We start from the raw sequence: 18,994 nt of genomic DNA on the forward strand, positions 1-18,994 counted from the left end.
TTCTCGTAGCCCTATTACACGACGTCCTTCAAACTCAGTGAGATATTAATTATGGAGAGTTTGAAACTTCAAAGGTATTCTTGACTAACGTCAGCTCACCACGTTCTCTCTCAAAGGTAACTAACGCTCACTACCGTTACAGCGTGTATTTACAGCAAATCCGATTTCTTCATAGTGGCGCTACTGGTGCCACTCTTATGTGACTGGAGCGACATTTGGACAGACTTCATCTTTCAGATGCAGCAACACACCTACCAACACGTTCATGACGCATAACTCCTTCTTGGTGTTGCGATTTCTTTTTCGTCAGTGTATGAAAGATGTTTTTTTAACAGATGACTTTTAAAATATATTTTCAAGATAGGCATTGTCAGGAGGTAGTAGTTCAATTGAATCGACCAATCGAACGAAGAAACTAGACTATTGTAACAAAAATTTGCAAAAAATATTTATTCTTGGTAATTAGCTCACCTCGGTATGTAGAAGAAGACATTCGAATTCTTCGTCGTTTTCGTGACAGAGCTTGCAGAAAAAACGGTTGTTCAAGAAACAAAATTTTAGCTTGTTAACAGCATTAATGGACACAATCTGTTCACCTAAATTTTTCTCAGCAAAACGCTGCCTATGGGTTACGCAATGTATTTACCAGTACTCTAAGTGTAGGAGATTTTAAATGGGCTATAAACCCGCTATATCAAGAAAGTATTGATACAGTTCCATGAGTTGCACAATCAAGAACGCTTGCTAAGCTTTTTACCCCCTTCCTTGTATGCAGCACAGCCTTCCGAGTTGGTGAACTGACTAATAATATTCTGATTACAGAACACATTCCAGGTTATCAGCAATGCTCCATTGTCTACTGTTGCCTGTTTATCAATTTACATTAAAAATTCTATGTTATCAGCACATCCAAAGATTTCCTCCCAGATCAAATGCTGTCTTGTCAATTACTCTTGAAATTGTATTCTAATGCCGTTGATTTTATCACGGCATATGCGTGGCCCCAGTATTGTGCGGATAATTTATTTAAATGCGGTTAACATGAGTGATACCCTGACTGCATGTCATTTCCTGCTTTTGGCGGTTAATAATCAAACTTTATAGAAAGCAAGGAGACCTTTTCGCATAGAGGAGGTTTCCCCAGTAACTTTTCTGTAGAGTGAAATCTCAGTGCCCTGCAAATTGAAACCTAAGCACCCCACTACGTCAGTATAAAAACTACAAAGGTAGGCACATAACCTGGTAAACTTCACAGCGTCATTGGAAACTATCATTTCACGAATGAGACACAACGATAGTTGCCTGTTTCTAAACTTTGGGATGAATCCATATTTCAAGCACTCATTCGAATACGTGCAGCAGTTCTTTTTCTCAAGCATATTGAGAAAATATGTTTCCAACATACACTAGTTACAGAGGGTGGACAAAGTATGCAAGCACTGCGAGAAATGCATGCTTGAATATAAATACAGATGCGATCAGAGCCTACAGGCTGCGCTGTTGTATTTGAAGGGTACCTGTGTTTGATCTCGTTGGAAGGTCCTCCGTGGTCAGAAGAGTGTTCTAAGTTGTAAGTGCATTATGTCTGAGATATATGAATTCGAACGTGGGTACAGTGTTGGTGCTCATATCGTGGCTGATTCCGTAGCTAAGGTAGCCGAACTGTTCCGTGTTCCAAGAGACACCGTATCGAAGATTTATACAGCACACAGGGAAAGCGGGAAAACATCATTCGCTGTCACAACGCAGACACAAGTGTGTGCTGAGTGATCATAACGGACGATCATTGAAGAGGATTGTGACGAAAAATAAAGGAACGATAGTTGCAGAAGTCACTGCAGAACTGAAGCTCGCCCTCGCAAACCCTGTCAGCACCAAAACAAAACGAAGGTAGCTCCATAAGCTGGGATTTGAAGGATAAGCTGGTATTCCTAAATCACTCATCAGTGATGCAAATGTCCGTAACAGGAAAACAGCGTCTAAGCCATAAAACCTAGACTATGGAGCGATGGAAGGAAGTCACTTGGTGAGATGAGTCTTGTTTCACACTGTTTCCAACTTCTGACGCAGTTTACGTCCCAAGAGATAAATCGGTGATAATTTGCGCAGTCATATCGTGGTATTCCGTGATTTATTTTGAATGTCGCATTACTGGCAAGAGTTATGTGACCATTTTGACTGATCAGGTCCTTCCCAAGGTACAACTGTTGTTCCCCAATGGCGTGTTCCAAGATGAAAGGTCCCCGTTCACAAAGTTTAGTTCGTCCAGGGTTGGTTTTGTGAGTACGACGATGATGATTTTTCGCAGACCCTCTGGCCATCATAGTCACCAGATCTCAGTGTTTTTCAGCCTTTGTTGTCTACTTTGGAGAGAAGGGTGTGTGGTTACTACCTACGTCCATCATCCTTACCTGTTCTTCTCACTATTTTGCAAGAAGAATGGTATAAGATTACCTTCAAAATAATTGAGGATCTGTATTTATCCATTCGAAAACTAGTGGAATTTGTTTTGAATGCTACACCTGAGACATGAGACTTACGGAAAGCAGGAAAAGATGTGGACGGGGCCCAATCAGTTACCGTTGGTTGCACAGTAAACACGTACACATTATTTAAAGAAATAATTTTTAAAAAACAAACATTAAAAAAATTGATTGTAACACAAGCTACACTGACGGCTGAAGGCCTTATAAAGAAAGAATTAACATTATTTGTCGGCTGAAGGCCACGAGCAATAGGAATAATTTAAACAAAATATTATTTTTAAACAATTGGCACAATCAGACCAAATAAAGAAGGGAGTGATCCACAGACAGTGCTCCAAGGATCGGCCTGAGAAAAGTTCGTACAGCTACGTACGCTGTGAGACAGGCAGCCAAGAGTTATGCTCACTTAACAGGGTGGCAACTCGAACTAGGGACAGCTTAAACGCCGACCAGCACACTCGCAAAATCCATCTAAGATGCGATAACCAATACCACGATAGAATAACAGTTAACAGCGTCAAATGACAAGCATTTAATTACTCAAGTTGGTTCCACCAAATCCTAGTACGCAGACAGGGTTAAGAACCAAACAGCCTATTCAAAATCTGACTAGATGCACATGGAACCGCAAAAGACAATTCCACAAACAACTCGAACAATGATAAACAGTCACTGCACAGCAACAAGACGAATAGCACGTAGACATGAACGCTAAGAACACAGAATTGGTCGAAAGACCAGATACACGTCGTCCACTCAGACGAACGACCGAACAACCAACCATCCGTCGTTGCCCATCAAGTCAGGCAAGGGAAACGTCGGAGTATAAAACCGCCAACTGACAGCATGATGGCATGAGGTCACTTCGACGGACGGGGACACACACACGAGTGAAAGTTGCACTACTCGAATATAACGATCCATTCCACTTAAACTCGCTGAATTCGGACCTCGACGAGGCCGTGCACTCTCGTGACCACATCCTTCCATCGGGCAGTGCATATATCGCGAGGTCGCTCGGCGAATTCTGGTGCTGTCGGACCTCACTGCTGCTCCGTCCCAACTGAACTCCAACACACGACGACACGGAAATACTAGAGGTCGCTCCAAAGATAGTACCACAACACTCGCTATCGATAAACGCCGCTGCTGCCACTCACGGACAGACAAAGCGAGCAAACGTAGTGGTGCCAGTGAACGGACTAGGAAAACGACGCCAACCTGTCAACGGCTCAAACACGAGCCATAGGACGGCTCAACACCCTATTAGGCATTGTAATGTGTCGTGTTTTTGCTGTTTCCATATTACTGTCCACCCTGTGTATGCCACTGACTAGACGCTACAAATTTTCACTGTGCTCCTTCGAATGTAGGCACAACGTGCAATGCACCTCCAGGGTCAACTGTAGCATCACTGACGTTTTACTGCTGCTGAACGGGTTATTATTACTCATTGTGAGTCGCCTACGGGAATCTGCCTGAATCTGAGGTCCTCCACTTCGAGTGTGCGTACTGACTCCAAGATAGAACATGTGCTGAAGCTAAAATTTGTGGAAAATAAAGTGTTAATTCTTACCACATTGTTATTTCTTACCAAATTCTTCCTAATACAACCTGGTAAGAATTAAAACTTTTTACTTATTCTGGTAACCGGTATACCGTTTCAGCCAATTAAATTGGATTTAGCTGTCGTAATCGTATTGTTATGAACAAAATTGAATTCACGTATATTATTGGCTGTTACTAACTAAAAGATCGTTTGTCCAAGCAAACTCACAATTATTAATTTTAAATTAACAACAGCCTCAGTTTCATTGTTTACCTAGATTTACCTAGGTTTCAGTTGGGATAACCCAACCTTCTTCAGAATAAAAGGAACTACGATTTGTCCATAATGGACTTATCTTGGCTTATTTTACTCTGAAGAAGGTTGGGTTATCCCAACTGAAACCTAGGTAAATCTAGGTAAACAATGCAACTGAGGCCGTGGTTAATTTAAAATTAATATTTATACAGTTGCTGACAATACGGCGAAATGTTGAAAATATTCAAACTCAGAAGGCCTGTCCTCGCCTAGCACTCCCCTTTTCGCTACAACGTTCTCCTGCCGCCACTTTTCGCTCGATAGTCCCCTCGAGAAGTGGAAACGCACCCCAAGCGGCGATAATGCCCTTGAGAAACACTGCTACAGACAACGGCACCGCCAGCAAATAGTCTCGCGAAACTTCCGAGGTTATCCAGCAGGTCATTTATACGTACACTGTAAACGCCAACAGCCCTACTGCACGCTCTGTGGCTATTCTCGAAGTTACTTGTATATATCTGTCTAAGCGTATCTATCTTTTCTCTTGCGTTCTCTCTCACACAAACACCTGTCTACCTCTCTCCCTCTCTCTCTATCGTTCTCTTTCTCTCTTTCTCTCTGTCTCTGTCTTTCCCTCTATATGCATGTGTGTGGGTCAGGGGGGTGGGGGGGTGGGGGGGGTGTATCTCTCTCACACAAACACTTTTTTCACAAACATACGCACGCACGTACTCACATGGACGCACACACGTGCACGTGCGAACGCACACACACAGCTTAACTGAAGATTTGCATATTTGTTTCAAGTCGAATGAATTTATAGCTACGCATATCAGGGCTGAAAAAACGTTGTTCCGTTGGTCCATGTGGTCTGCACACAAATGATAACATTTGGGCGCACGAGAGACAAGCCGCCAGCGAGAGCCACAGTTCCCAGGGACACGGACAGCACAGATTCGAGACTCGTCGCTGTAGCGGCCGCTGGTATCGACAGCGAACGAAGCCTTATGTCAGGAGCCGGCGACGTAATCCAGTTATCGGAACGCGGCCCTAATACAAACTGAGTCTCCGCGATAAGGCCTGCATGCTGACGTGGCGCGGAGGCAGCGCCCGCTAAACGCTATTTCAGAGCACAAAATAATATCCCACTCGCTGTTGTAAATTCTTTCCGTTCGAGGCTGCTGTTGACAGCGCTTCGTGTTCCGAGGACGTCCCACACTTTCGTCTCTAAACAACGTGTACAGTACCTGGTCACGTCTCGCTTATTTATAGCACGGCATACGCTGTGTTGCAGTGCATTTATCCCTCCTGGAGCAATCATTCACGGCAAATTGTTGGTTTCATGATAGACCACGCAGTAATAATAATAATAATAATAATAATAATAATTTTTGTCATTATATTATATGTAATAAATATTGAAAACTATAGTTAAACCGTGTGCCAGATCGCGAGTATACGTGTGCGTTTGTGTGTGTGTGTGTACCTGCCTGAGTGTGTGTGTGTGTGTGTGTGTGTGTGTGTGTGTGTGTGATTAATAATAGTAATTATTATTATTAATGATATTATTATCTTAGGAGAAACATTAAGGAAAGGCAAACCTAAGTCTCTAGCATTTGTAGACTTAGAGAAAGCTTTTGACAATGTTGACTGGAATACTCTCTTTCAAATTCTGAAGGTGGCAGGGGTAAAATACAGGGAGAGAAAGGCTATTTACAATTTGTACAGAAAACAGATGGCTGTTATAAGAGTCGAGGGACATGAAAGGGAAGCAATGGTTGAGAAGGGAGTGAGACATGGTTGTAGCCTCTCCCCGATGTTGTTCAATCTGTATATTGAGCAAGCAGTAAAGGAAACAAAAGAAAAATTAAAATCCATGTACAAGAAATAAAAACTTTAAGGTTCGCTGATGACATTGTAATTCTGTCAGAGACAACACAGGACTTGGAAGAGCAGTTGAACGGAATGGATAGTGTCTTGAAAGGAGGGTATAAGATGAACATCAACAAAAGCAAAACAAGGATAATGGAATGTAGTCGAATTAAGTCAGGTTATGCTGAGGGAATTAGATTAGGAAATGGGACACTTAAAGTAGTAAAGGAGTTTTGCTATTTGGGGAGCAAACTAACTGAATCATGTGAGTACACATGACAGCTCCCCCATTGTACTGCCCTTTTATACTTTCTGCACTAGATACTACCGCCATCCCGTATATCTGCATATTGCTATCCCACGACTTTTGCCACACAAGTGTAATGTAAGTAAGAACAGAGTACCACGCTGCAGGTGCTCTAGCGGATTATCAGTTCGGTTTCTAAATGTGCCCGTTGTAAAATATGGGGTTGTTAGGAAGTACGGAACAATCAAAGTGTCTGAAGTACATTGTTGGTCATGAAAACTATAACACCATAAAATTGGTATGCAGCAAACATAAAACTGCCATGAAGTGGTTTCTCATTCAGAAATCGTATTTCACTGTTGTTTGCTTGTGAGAAGTTTGTGTCATGGCTCCTGTAAGAGGAATAAACGTCTACTAGCACCTGTTGCAATTCGACAACGACAGGCTAATGACCTACAGAGACTGCTAGCGGTGGTCGGGCACCGGTTGCGGTAATATGGTCAGCAGCGGCTATATATCTGACGTATTAAGGCAGGTGGCTGCAGCTTCGTTTTTCTTTTTTGGCCTTAATCACCTTTCAAAAAAATTGCACAAGAACTCATGTTGCCCGTGGTTTCCTGACCCTTGAGTTTTGACCAGCTATTGGCATAGCCAACGCATTCTGCATTTCTCTCACCCATAAAAATTGTCTGGCCTGCCGTGGCAGAGAGATTGGCGCCCTACCACCCGCCGGCCACTACGAGTGACGGTCTCTGTCTCAATCTGACTGTATGCCCGGCAGGTTTAATCCACTGCTGCTGCCAGAGGTTGCAGCTCCGTGTACTAAATTCTGCACAGTGTACACCCTAAACCATCTACAGATTTCATCCAGTATTCTTCATACCGTATTGCACGCATACAGAAAGTAACATTTCGGTGTCTCTATCCTTTCTTTTCCTACAGATTTTGGGGCCAGCAATGTTTTTAAAAGTCTAGTAGCCATCCACAGAAAAGGAGTAAATTACAGTGAAATGGAAGTAATAAAGCGCGAAAACCAAAATAAACTGAAGCATACGTTAAAATGTCTCTGCGACATTGGAGATATATATATAACGTAATTTTTGAGAACATTTCTCGTGGAGAAAGAGCTATCTAACTAAAAGTACTTTAAAGATGGGTTATAAACAGTCTCGACTACAAAAACATTTATTTCGCTGGCAATCGGTTTCGGTCAGTATTTGACTATTCTAAGACCCTCATACAATGATAGTAGGCGGTAGCGGCGCATGGAGCAGGTGTGGGACTCCGCGAAAGTCAGCTGCTGTTCGTGTAGTCACAAGACCCACTCCAATCTCCACCACAGACCACCATCATGGTATGAGGGTTTGAGGCTGATCAAATACTGACCGAAATTAGTTACCATCGAATTAAATATTTTTGCAGGCGATGCTGTTTATAACCCATTTTAATATATATATATATATATATATATATATATATATATATATATATATATATATATATATTGCCACTACTGATTAAGCCGGCCGAAGTGGCCGTGCGGTTAAAGGCGCTGCAGTCTGGAACCGCAAGACCGCTACGGTCGCAGGTTCGAATCCTGCCTCGGGCATGGATGTTTGTGATGTCCTTAGGTTAGTTAGGTTTAACTAGTTCTAAGTTCTAGGGGACTAGCGACGTCAGCAGTTGAGTCCCATAGTGCTCAGAGCCATTTTTGAACTACTGATTAAATGACGTGTTAACAAAATGAAGCTGAACTACTCACATGGAAAAGGCAGGTAAATGTCTTCTACTTCTTTTAAAAGTCTAAGCTGTTTCTCTGTAGCCATAGACACAGTAGCCTTTAGCAGTCCTTTTCACCTCCAGGTATGAAAAACTTCTCACCTCGCTAATCGTTCTCGTTATATTATTATTATTATTACTGTCATTAGGGTGTTCTCGGTTGTTCCCTCACTTTCTTCCCTGTGACTTTGCATTAGGAAGTATTTAATGAAGGAAGGTGGTGTCTGTTCAAGCTTAATACGTGTTCCTTAGCGTTGGGCTATATCTTTCACTAGTTTTTTTCTTCCCTCCTATTTCTTGTAGAACCATCTCATTCCTTTTTCTGTCAGTCCAGCTAGTTCCTGTCACTTTTCTCCAGGACCACATCTCCCCTGAATCGAGGCGAGCTTTCTCCCCCTCTGCCTGTCAGATCAGGACACTTCACATAAATATCTTAACAAATCTTACTTTGGAAACTGATGGGCTTTTTCAATAGTAGTTGTGGTAGTAGTAGTAGCCTTATTCATCTGTATATCTCTCTTTACAAAAATATAGGACATATCAAAGTATTTACAAGTGTAGACCAATTTAAAGCAAACTTATTTTCATACACATACACTTACAGACTTCTAATTATAGACAATCATTAGATTTACTCCTGGTGTACAATACTTTTTTTACAAATAACTTATTACATAATGTAATGCCAGACTGTTCACTCATATCTCACTGCCAGTCACTGCTCACACTACATACACATTGTTTCATAACACTTCACTCACTACATACACACACACACACACACACACACACACACACACACACACACACACACACACACACACTGAATCTTCCTGGCAGATTAAAACTGTGTGCCGGACCGAGACTCGAACTCGGGACCTTTGCCTTTCGCGGGCAAGTGCTCTACCATTTGAGCTACCCAAGCACGACACATGCCCTATCCTCACAGCTCTACTCCTGCCAGTACCTGGTCTCCTACCTTCCAAACTTTATAGAAGCTCTCTCTGCAAGGTCGCAGGAGAGCTTCTGTAAAGTTTGGAAGGTAGGGAACGAGGTACTGGCAGAAGTAGAGCTGTGAGGACAGGGCGTGAGTCTTGTTCACGAGCCAATTGACGACCAGCAGGCATAGATGAACTCACTGATTTTTGTGATTTTGGGTTAAAGCGTGCTATAATCACCCATACACATGATTTTTGAAGCTTCCCCGTTGCATGCTGATGTTGCACGAAGGTGGAATGATCGGAGTTCATCGCATCTGCCAATTCTTGAGTACACTGAAGTGGATCACTGTGGATAAATGGGTTTAGAATTAATGGGTTTAAACGAGCTTCATCAATCCCGAAGTTCTTCTTGAACTTAGATAGTCACTTATGCCAAGACGATCCTCCTTAAAATGAGAAAACCATTTTCTTGCCGTGCTCTACCAGCGGCCTTATTTTGACACATGGCGTAAATATTTATAGCTGCCTCCACTGCTGCCGCCTGTCTGCTGAATTCGAGCAAAAGAATATGTCGGAAATGTTCCGAATTCTTCACTTTACACTCCATTTTCTAGCGTCCACAGCTCCACTCACTACGTCCAAATAATAAAATGGCAATGTGTGAACTCAAATAGTAACAGTGAACTACAGATAGAAGATGACGATCGATAAATAAACGTAGAACAACTAGAATACCAAAATGCAAAACAAAAACGCTACTAACGTATGCACCAACCTAATATACGCGGAAAACTAACTTCTGCTCATTTATGTTCTCTTTATGTCTGTATGTGTGTGTGTGTGTGTGTGTGTGTGTGTGTGTGTGTGTGTGTTGAAAGGAGTATACTGGGGTGCAATTGTATGTGGCACCAAAATAAGATAAGAATATTAATAAATTAAAATGAAACTAGTATACTATAAACGGCGAATGTCTCTGATAGACTCGATAATGCGGATCGCTGACTGTGCTACCTGTGAGGGAAGACGATGGAGCCGGTAGTCTTTGGGGTGTGTTGTGTGAAGCCACCAAGAGTTAGATTAATGTAGGTGTGCCAGTATTGTTGAACATGGAAGCAGAAGTCTTTATGTAAATAAGGCAAAGATGTTCAATAATTATGATTTCTGTTTTTGCCAGCGCATTAGTATAGATGAAAGGCTGCTGGACCTCATGGGATGCCAGTTCGATTTTACACAGAGTACGCGAAGGAACTTGCCCCCCTTCTTGCAGCGGTGTACCGTAAGTCTCTAGAAGAGCGTAGCGTACCAAAGGATTGGAAAAGGGTCCAGGTCATCCCCATTTTCAAAAAGGGACGTCGAACAGATGTGCAGAGCTATAGACCTATATCTCTAACGTCGATCAGTTGTAGAATTTTGGAACACGTGTTATGTTCGAGTATAATGACTTTTCTGGAGGCTAGAAATCTACTCTGTAGGAATCAGCATGGGCTTCAGAAAAGACGATTGTGTGAAACCCAGCTCGCGATATTCGTTCACGAGACTCAGAGGGCCATACACGTGGGTACCAAGGTAGATGCTGTGTTTCTTGACTTCCGCAAGGCGTTCGACACAGTTCCCCACAGTCGTTTAATGAACAAAGTAAGAGCATATGGACTATCAGACCAATTGTGTGATTGGATTGAAGAGTTCCTAGATAACAGAACGCAGCATGTCATTCTCAGTGGAGAGAAGTCTTCCGAAGTAAGAGTGGTTTCAGGTGTGCCGCAGGGGAGTGTCGTAGGACCGTTGCTATCCACAATTGCTATCCACAATGAAACGTCCCCTTAGAAAAATTAATGAATTACTGTGCTGATAAACCTCTTACGTTATTTGCTTTTCAAACAGCTGAGCAAAACTGAACATACTCAGACATTACTCTCTTTACTTATTCTGATCAACACTAAACTGACACACAATAATTTTAGCGCAACACAATCTGACTTTTAATAATCCCTACAAAAGAATGGCCCTGACTAACAATAACCTATACCTTTCACAAATCACTTACCTCACAAAAATCTTCGTTACTCGAACCACTGCAATACAGCGAGCTCCAATGCTGCCAGCTAAATAAAAGATTCAAACTACTGAAGGCACTAACTACTGATAGGCATAGTTAAAAAATGAAATATTTTGATAGAGAGCAAGCAATGTATTTACCTTAATAGTGTTCAAAGTCATAATATATATAGCAATTCATGACATCGAGTCTTACAAATTTACTGTCTCTGATGGACACACGTCCAGATCATCCGCTATCAAAACTCCGCCATCTCTCTCCCTACATCCACCACTGCTGTCGGCTCACCTCCAACTGCGCAACGCTACGCGCTGTTAACAGCCAACTGCCTAACACTACAATAGCATATACTCCAACAATGCAAACCAGCCACAGCCTTCACACAGCACAGTCAGTGATTTTCACATAGAGCGCTACGTGGCGTTACCAACATAAAAACCTACACAGCCTACTTACAACAATGTACGTAAATGACCTTGTGGATAACATCGGAAGTTCACTGAGGCTTTTTGCGGATGATGCTGTAGTAATATCAAGAGGTTGTAACAATGGAAAATTGTACTGAAATGCAGGAGTATCTGCAACGAATTGACGCATGGGACAGGGAATGGCAATTGAATCGCAATGTAGACAAGTGTAATGTGCTGCGAATACATAGGAAGAAAGATCCTTTATCATTTAGCTACAATATAGCAGGTCAGCAACTGGAAGCAGTTGATTCCATAAGTTATCTGGGAGTAGGCGTTAGGAGTGATTTAAAATGGAATGATCATATAAAGTTGATGCTTGGTGAAGTAGATGCCAGACTGAGATTCATTGGAAGAATCCTAAGGAAATGCAATCCGAAAACAAAGGAAGTAGATTACAGTACGCTTGTTCGCCCACTGCTTGAATACTGCTCAGCAGTGTGGGATCCGTACCAGATAGGGTTGATAGAAGAGATAGAGAAGATCCAACGGAGAGCAGCGCGCTTCGTTACAGGATCATTTAGTAATCGCGAAAGCGTTACGGAGATGATAGATAAACTCCAGTGGAAGTCTCTGCAGGAGAGACGCTCAGTAGCTCGGTATGGGCTTTTGTTGAAGTTTCGAGAACATACCTTCACCAAGGATTCAAGCAGTATATTGCTCCCTCCTACGTAAATCTCGCGAAGAGACCATGAGGATAATATCAGAGAGATTAGGGCCCATACAGAGGCATACCGACAGTCTTCCTTTCCACGAACAACACGAGACTGGAATAGAAGGGAGAACCGATAGAGGTACTCAAAGTACCCTCGGCCACAAACCGTCAGATGGCTTGCGGAGTATGGATGTAGATGTAGATAGATGAGTTGGCTAATAATTTGCAATTGTTGAGTAACCCCAGAATGTGCGTAAACCGTTTTGAAAAAAGGCTGGTTAGATATTTCATTTTTGTAATGGCTCAAATGGTTCAAATGGCTCTGAGCACTACGGGACTTAACATCTGTGATCATCAGTCCCTTAGAACTTAGAACTACTTAAACCTAACTAACCTAAGGACATCACACACATCCATGCCCGAGGCAGGATTCGAACCTGCGACCGTAGCGGTCACGCGGTTCCATACTGAAGCGCCTAAAACAGCACAGCCACACCGGCCGGCCATTTTTTTAATGGTTTTCAGATTTGTTTACATAGTTATATGTAATTTGATGATTTGCATTTATGTTGGATGTTGAATTAATGAAGTTAGATAATACTTGCTGTTTAAATCTCATTGTTTGTGAATCAATTGTGAGTAATGTAACTTCAATTGTGAGATGTTTTTGAAAAGCCAAACTTAACTCGCAATACAATTTTGCTAAAAAAACTGAGTGTTATGATTTATTCACTAGAATCAGTACCGACTCCCTGTCAAGGTCATATTTTTTAAACATGTTGATTCTCATTTATCATCCAAATGAATTTCATGTGTATTTCAACTAATATGGCCAGCGTTGCACACTGCTGAGTCTGTAGCTCGAGTATTTATATTTTTTTCATGAGGATATATCGCGTTCCTCCGTTGCTGCTTTAGAGGCAAGACAATTTATTTGTTATGTGCACAGGGACCAAAGTTATCACTTTCGAACAGGGCCAGATGATTCAGCGCCTAAGAGGTTGAAGGTATTTTGCAGTGACTGTATATCTGCATTGGTATTTGGAGTTGCACTGCCCACTCGATTCGCATGAAGTTTTGCCAACAATAACATACACTATGTCCTTCACTTGCAGTTACAACTCGGTACACAACAATTCGAGTTTTGAAACTTCCTGGCAGATTAAAACTGTGTGCCGGACCGAGACTCGAACTCGGGACCTTTGCCTTTCCCGGGCAAGTGCTCTACCAACTGAGCTACCCAAGCACGATTCACGCCCCGTCCTCACAGCTCTACTTTCTTTCAGGAGTGCTAGTTCTGCAAGGTTCGCAGGAGAGCTTTTGTAAAGTTTGGAAAGTAGGAGACGAGGTACTGGCAGAAGTAGAGCTGTGAGGACGGGGCGTGAGTCGTTCTTGGGTAGCTCAGTTGGTGGAGCACTTGCCGGCGAAAGGCAAAGGTACCGAGTTCGAGTCTCGGTCCGGCACACAGTTTTAATCTGCCAGGAAGTTTCATATCAGCGCACACTCCGCTGTAGAGTGAAAACTTCATTCTAATTCGAGTTTTGTATCCCTTCCACAGATCAGACATTAATTAAACGTAATCTGCCGGCTGCTGTGGCCGAGCGGTTCTAGGCGCTTCAGTCCGGAAGCACGCTGCTACTACGGTCGCGGGTTCGGTTCCTGCCTCGGGCTGTGTGATGTCCTTAGGTTAGTTAGGTTTAAGTAGTTGTAAGTCTAGGGGATTGAAGACCTCAGACGTTTTGTGTCCCATAGTACTTAGAGCCATTTGAAGCATTTTTGAAACGTAATCGTAAAGTTATCAATTTTAAAGAAAGTTACAGTGTGTGTGTGTGTGTGTGTGTGTGTGTGTGTGTGTGTGTATGTGTGTGCAAGCGCGCATGTGTTTGTGTGTGCGCGTGTGTTTGTGTGTGTGTGTGTGTGTGTGTGTGTGTGTGTGTGTGTATGGGTGGGTGGGTGGGTGTGTGTCTGCGTGCGTGTGTACGTGCGTGGGAGCGTGTGTACATCCGGCGTGCTGGGAATGAAGAGAATACTGAGGCAGCTGTATGACAGGTGCTACTACCTGCACTAGGTGCATTTTCAATTTTATTTGCGCAATGTATTGTAGCAAATCGTCGTGCTACAAAGTAGCTTCCCTTACCCGCCAACGGACGAACGTGGACGTAAGCTTCGTGAGGTCGGGTAACGGCGATCCAAGCCTCTGCGGGGCAGGGAGAGGCGGCTGCCTCGGTCTGCCTGGACGATTTATCGGCCGTCCGGCACCGCGCCGCAGCACAGCACAGCACGGCACGGCGAGGCGCGGCGCAGGCGGGAACGGCGGCCAGCCGCCTGCAGACAGCTGCAGATAGCGGCGGCTGCGGGCGCCGTCACTCGGGAGGCGCTCAGAGGGCCAGGACCAGATAGCGCCGCGCGCCCACCCGCCTCCTCCCACACACACACCGCGCCTATCTGCACCAGCACTTACCGACGAGGCGCCAGCTCCCTTTGTACTTGCAGCTGTTATTGCCCTATCTCCTTCCAGCAGAAGCTGACCGAGGACAGGATACAGCATTCCATTCAGCGAACCGATAACACTGATAAGAAATCACATTATGTGAATCGAAATTCTTCAACCAGCATCGACAGGGACGCACTTATCATACTCGTGAGAAGCTAAGTGGCGCGATTTCGCATCGCGTTTCTCATATTGGTGAGTTACTTAACTGAGATTGCCAGGTCTTATTACCATTATTCTGCTGAGGTCTCGACTCTTGACTGCTCGTAGGAGACGTACGGTAGAAAGTACTGAAGGTGTAATTGTTTGATTTAAAGCACTCCGTCTTCGGGCCACGAGTGGCCTACCGGTACCATCCGACCGCCGTGTCGTCCTCAGTGGAGGATGAGGATAAGAGGGGCGTGGAGTCAGCACACCACTCTCCGGGTCGATACTATGGTTTTCTTGACCGAACCGCTACTATTCGGTCGAGTAGTTCCTCAATTGGCATCACGAGGCTGAGTGCACCCCGAAAAATGGCAACAGCGCATGGCGGCCTGGATGGTCACCCATCCAAGTGCCGACCACGCCCGACAGCGCTTAACTTCGGTGATCTCACGGGAATCGGCGTACCCACTGCGGTAAGGCCGTTGCCCATTTGATTTAAGGGTCATGAATATTGTGAAAACGTAACTGTAACTAGTGATGGTACTGGATATTACGATGAAGTGATGTAGAGAAGCGATTATTCTTGGTGTAACAAACAACTGTGTAATGTTACTACTTGTAACAGTCTTTGAGCGTAAGGAATTTTTCTACTAGAGGTGTTTATTATTTAATGCAACACAATTTTTTTTTTGCTGAAAGCAGATTGATTTTATTCAGGATTCTAGTACACTATATTATTCCCCACTCTTTCGGCTACAAAACCCTATTTATCAACATAATCTCCGTTTTTTGCGACGGTCTCACGCCACTTTACTGTGTGGGCCTTTATGTCCACATGGTACCACTCTACAAGTCGACGACAGAACCAATGTCTTTCTGCATCAGTAACCTCCCCATCATACACGTACTGCTTCCTGTGGAGTACAACCTTCACTGGACCAAACAAATGGAAGTCGGAAGGTGCGAGATCAATGGTGTAGGGTGGATGAGGAAGAACAGGCCCATACAGTTCTGTGAGCTCCTCTCTGGTGCAGAGACTTATGTGAGCCCTTTGTATTGTCGTGCAGATGGAGACGTTCGGTTGCATTTTTGTGACGACGAAAATATTGCAGAAGTCACAACTGTCTGCGGCCGACCGGCACGTGGGAGATCGGGCAGGTATACGTGACCTTGTCTTTACCTTGTTGCAATGATGACTCACCGTGCATTTCTTCACTGCCACGTCTCCGTAGGCATTTCGCAGCAAGCGCCTACGAATATCTGCGATGTTCTGATTTTCCGCTAAAAGAAACTCGATCACAGCTCTCTGCTTGGAACGCGCCTTCGTCACAGATGCCATTCTGAGGGCTACTTATAGCGCCGCCACCTATCGGAACTTCATGCAACTACGGTACCTGTAGCAGTAATGTTCCCTGATGCCCCCAACAAACTACGCATTTCTTCAACCGAAACTGATCTAGAAAAAAAATTCTTGACGCTCCTTATGGAAAACCCCTCATATTTCTTTTGATAACTGGTTCTGAGATTGACCGAGTCGACTCGTGAGAATGAGCGGCATCGATAGTATTATTATTGTATCTTTTCTTAACTGGCGAGAACAGGTTTACTTTCCACATCATCGGCGTGCAGCCAGGGCATAGCCAATATAAGGCTGCTTGACACACATCAGTGCCACCCTTCTATGTCGCTATCCACAGTACCAACTCCTGTACTTTGTGTCTCACTGCTGTCGAGCCCCAAGGCTCCGTCCTATCCCCTCTTCTCTATTTCCTGTACACTGCCGATATGCCCAAAACTTCCCTGCCTGTTCACCTCCTCCATTTTGCTGATGACACAGCATTCCTGGCCCTTTATCCTACCCTTCAATAGTCCCAACGTACCATTCAAACCCACCTCGACCAGTTCACGATCTTGTGAGACCAGTGGCTCCTTCGCATCAATCTTTCCAAGACCCAGGCAATCATCATAGGTCATACCACTCGTTCCTTCCAGCTCCACTATTTTCCTATCCACCTCACTCCTACCCTGAAATACCTTGGCTTCACACTTGACTGTCACATCACCTGGACTCACCATCTTCTTACAATCCAACACAAAGCCCACAATAGACTCTGCTTCCTGAAACTCCTGTCTGGCCGGACATGGGGACGGCATCCTTCCACCATCCTTTGCACCTACAGATCCATGATCCACTCTGTCCTTTGTTATGCCAGTGTATATTGGATTTCTGCACCTCCCAGATTATATAAAGCCCTCTAAATCCTAGAATGCCATGCACTCTGCCTCACCTTCTGTATCCACCTTCTGTCCCCCATGCGCATCCTCTACAACCTCATCCGCTTTCCCCACCACCTTCTTTTCCTCAAACGATTCCGCACCCTGCACATCGTCCACCAACTCGTTTCCCAACCCCCCACCACCACCACCACCTGGTGTCCCCCTTCCTCTCAACCCCCATCCCGTTGCTGTGCCTTTCCCATTGTGTCCCGCTCTCCCTCCATCTCCACACCCTCCACCTCCTTTCCCAACGCAACTTCCAGCACCTACCTATCCCAGGTGACAAGCTTCGCCCTGACATCTACCCCTCTTACCAACTCTAAACCCACCTTTCCCCTCCTCCCCCTCCTCAGGGCTCCCTCTCCCCTCCTCTTCCCTTCCCCTGAGTGGTTTTCTTCCTCATATACCCTCCCTTCCCCATGCCCCCTTTCTGTTTCTCTGTGCTCCCTCCTAACTTGCCTTCCCTCTTCATATCCCACCCCACCAATCTACTGTCTCTTGGTGCACTACCTGCCCCCCACCCTTTTTCTTTTTTCCTCGCACCCCCTCCAACCCTCCACCACCTGAACCTCCTTTCCCCTCTTTTCCCTCCTCTCAGGCCTGCTGTCCATCTACAGGTCCCTACCAGCGGTTTTTATTCTTTGTATGTGCTCGTCACTTACAGTGGTTTTTTAAGTGTGTCTCACTGTGTGTTTTTCTACTGTGGCCGAATTTTAACTTGTGTGTGTAACATCAGCGTATTTTTAATGCCCCACAAATCGTCGACTGTGTTATTTTAACTGTATGTCGACTTTTTAAACTGTCCCCCAATGAACGTCCCCGTGTTAGTGTATATTTTAACTTCCATTGTCTCCATTTACTGAGTTTCTATATCCCCTTTCCCCCCCTTTTTCAGGTATAAGATTTCTCTTTTATTATTTGTATACCACTCGGCTGAGGAGCAGTGGATTATGCCGCTTCCAGCGCCCACCACCCCAATGTGGGGCAGGGGAATGAAATTACAATAAAGAAAAAATATGAATGCCATGACAGGACCGGCCAATTTACTGCCGACTTCTGTGACGATGTTCTTCTACGAATTTAAAGGGAAATGTTCACACTCACCCATGCCATGTCTGTGACTGTGGAAACCATGCTTCAGCCGACGCTGTATCATGATTGCTGTATTTCGTGTGGCCATATTTTCTCACATCACAGCTGCGGGATGTACTGTTGTGTTGTCGTTTAGCAGTTTATCATCATAAATTTGAATGACGAAAAATTTACTGAATTAGTGCACAACTATCCTACGTTGTGTAATCTTTCCAATACCAAATATATGGACACAGAGCTGAAGAACACACACCACAATAGAGTAGGAGCAGAAATAAAAACATCTGACAAGTATATTGTTGTGTGTTACTGATTTTATATCAATGAATACAATCAAGTAGGTAAAAAAATATTGTTTGAGAGTGTTTTTCTTTCCATATGCCATGGTATCAGTATCAGTATCGTTACAGTGAGGTCTACAAGGGGCAATACAGTTATCGAGAATGTCTTTGTGTAATTAAAAAATAGTGATCTGCTGTTGGGAGGAGCTTTGATAGAAACATGTTCCCCATCCAAAGCTACTACAATTTAGGAAAAATGCCAGATTTCATAAAAGCTCTTAGCAATTTTCTTCCTCATTTCTTCTTTCGGAATAGGCATCATACACGTATTACCTGTAGTTATCTTGCATTTATTGTATTATCTTGTGAATCGCACTATGCCCCATCTAATAGCAAAAT

The 18,994-nt window shown here is 44.0% G+C and overlaps 1 non-coding gene and 1 pseudogene across 1 annotated transcript; both read right to left on the minus strand.

Moving 5' to 3' along the window:
- Positions 1-13,479: 13,479 nt before the first annotated feature.
- Positions 13,480-13,554, minus strand: Trnas-gga. Its single transcript has one exon. It is a non-coding gene; the product is annotated as a tRNA-Ser (tRNA).
- Positions 13,555-15,314: 1,760 nt separating this feature from the next.
- LOC124617439 lies at positions 15,315-15,432 on the minus strand (annotated as a pseudogene).
- Positions 15,433-18,994: the final 3,562 nt, after the last annotated feature.

This window comes from Schistocerca americana, chromosome 5, assembly GCF_021461395.2.
Source record: "Schistocerca americana isolate TAMUIC-IGC-003095 chromosome 5, iqSchAmer2.1, whole genome shotgun sequence".
NCBI classification, from domain to species: Eukaryota; Metazoa; Arthropoda; class Insecta; order Orthoptera; family Acrididae; genus Schistocerca; species Schistocerca americana.